Source organism: Schistocerca piceifrons, unplaced genomic scaffold (genome assembly GCF_021461385.2).
Source record: "Schistocerca piceifrons isolate TAMUIC-IGC-003096 unplaced genomic scaffold, iqSchPice1.1 HiC_scaffold_277, whole genome shotgun sequence".
Lineage (NCBI taxonomy): Eukaryota > Metazoa > Arthropoda > Insecta > Orthoptera > Acrididae > Schistocerca > Schistocerca piceifrons.
This window is the reverse complement of record NW_025728490.1, coordinates 40,001-42,500: the sequence shown is the minus strand read 5'-3', so window position 1 is coordinate 42,500 and position 2,500 is coordinate 40,001. Positions and strand designations below refer to the sequence as shown.

General features: G+C 56.9%; 1 non-coding gene across 1 annotated transcript in view; it reads right to left on the bottom strand.

Annotated features, from left to right (window-relative positions):
- LOC124744144 overlaps positions 1 to 96 on the bottom strand; it is a 1,909-nt gene extending 1,813 nt beyond the window's left edge. The window contains exon 1 of the ribosomal RNA XR_007010639.1: positions 1 to 96. This exon is cut by the window's left edge and continues 1,813 nt beyond it. This is a non-coding gene — a ribosomal RNA (small subunit ribosomal RNA).
- Between the last annotated feature and the right edge of the window lie 2,404 nt (positions 97 to 2,500).

The window sequence follows — 2,500 nt, the reverse complement described above, 5'->3', positions numbered from 1 at the left end:
CCATTCGCGGTTTCACCTTAATGCGGCTTGTACTGAGACATGCATGGCTTAATCTTTGAGACAAGCATATGGACTACTGGCAGGATCAACCAGGGAGCTGCGTCAACTAGAGCTGAGCAGCCGGCCGCCCGGGAGTGTGTCCCGGGGGGCCCGCAGCGAACACGCAAGCGTCCGCTCAATCATTCTGCAAACAGGAGGAGGCTGAGCTCCCCTGCACAATACACCTCGAAACCCTCTCAGGTCCCGGCGGCGCGCAGCGCCGTCCCAAGTACTTGGTCGGGTTCGAGAGAGGCGCAATCGCCCGGAGTTAGGCGAGTAGACGCTTTCGGTGCGACCACCCGTGCTCCCAACTGAGCTTGCCGCTGCCGACAGAGGCCCGGGAGCGTGCTGTCGTGGCATTGCCGGCGGGAGACAACACGCGCCACCTACGGTGACCGGCAGCTCCAACGCCAGCGCCACAGAAGGACAAAAGCCCCACTTGGGTGCCGAAGCGAACTCTCCCAGCACAGCGCACGCGCCAACACATCCGCACAGCTGCGATACAAACCACCAGCGAGAACCGCTGGGGGCGACCGAGCAGCAGACGGCGTCGCGGCGCCGAGCGCCGGGCGGCAGCGCATCCTCAACGCACACAGTCCTCAATCGGACCAGCACACTGAAGATGTCCACCGCGCTTCGCACCGGGCCCGCGAGGACCTACTTTGGCCGCACGGCGCCGCGCGCAGGGTGCGCCGGCGCGCAGCTGCGACGCCTGCCGCGTCCGTCGGCCGGCGCGCCTGCCACTGGCCCGCCCCACACCAGCCGGCTGTAGCGCGTGCGCCCACGCACCGCGCGGCCAGCACGCCGGGAGGCGCCCCCTCACCGGCCGGGGACGGTCCCACCCAGCCACCGCCGCGTATCGCTTCACACCCAGATGCCGTTCAGTTTCGTCGGCATGGTGGGTATCGCTGGAACAACCGGTTAGTACCTCAACCTATCGTCGCCATCACCGATTCACCCCTAGCGAGAACAACCGCACCACAACAGGTTACCATTTGTTCATTTGCGTAACTTCACCAGAAAACGCAGGCGTCCATCGCCATTTGCAACTTCCACGATTATTGCATGCCTGTGTCAGGTGTCACGCCACACTACGTCTGCCCACATACACGCAACAAAATGTGCACGCCTAGACAATACGTGGAAGGTGGCCCCCGTACGTATGCGATGTCCATTGCTCGAACGACTGTCAACCGGCCTCTGTAGCATGTCGCAGATATGGAACGCGGTGCACCATGCCATCACGGTGTGTGAGGAGAGACGACTAGGTCCGAATACATCAACAGACAGCTCATGCTGATCGCCATCCACGGCGTCCGTTCCTCCCACACGTCTCTATGGCGTACCACACTGCAATCCAGCTCTCATAGGGAGACGACACGTAGCTGCGTGCACAATATTTGCACTGTATGGTCCGCCGTTTTTGGGCGCAGTCGTTGTACGGTCACACATGTGCCACGATGTATCATTCAGTACATAAGGACGAATGTGCAGTACAGATTGTGGTTTACGCGTACGACATTAGCGGACAGTTGACACAGGCCGCACCACAACGTAGCCTGAGTACGTCGCATGCGGAGGGCATTGAACATGCAAAGTTCTCACAACCAGCTTGCGAAGGCAGGGGGCAAGGTGGGGACGTGGGGAGGGGCGGCATGTACGTCCTGCTGCCATCCACATTACAGTGTACAGCAGGAGCATTGTGGAAAGTGAGCAAGACTTGCAAGGTGTTTAACATGAAGCGATACACAGGGGAGCGGGGAGTGCGAGTAGCGAACTATATTGCGAGGGTTGCGGGTGGGCAACACTACACTAATTGAACGAGTCGTATAACAATTACAGAGCAGGTTTAGGCGACAACGTGGGTTACGTTTAGGCGACAACGTGGGTTAGGTTAAGGCACGACGTGGGTTAGGTTAAGGCACGACATGGGTTAGGTTAAGGCACGACATGGGTTAGGTTAAGGCACAACATGGGTTAGGTTAAGGCACAACATGGGTTAGGTTAAGGCACAACATGGGTTAGGTTAAGGCACAACATGGGTTAGGTTAAGGCACAACATGGGTTAGGTTAAGGCACAACATGGGTTAGGTTAAGGCACAACATGGGTTAGGTTAAGGCACAACATGGGTTAGGTTAAGGCACAACATGGGTTAGGTTAAGGGCACAACATGGGTTAGGTTAAGGCACAACATGGGTTAGGTTAAGGCACAACATAGGTTAGGTTAAGGCACAACATGGGTTAGGTTAAGGCACAACATGGGTTAGGTTAAGGCACAACATGGGGTTAGGTTAAGGCACAACATGGGTTAGGTTAAGGCACAACATGGGTTAGGTTAAGGCACAACATGGGTTAGGTTAAGGCACAACATGGGTTAGGTTAAGGCACAACATGGGTTAGGTTAAGGCACAACATGGGTTAGGTTAAGGCACAACATGGGTTAGGTTAAGGCACAACATG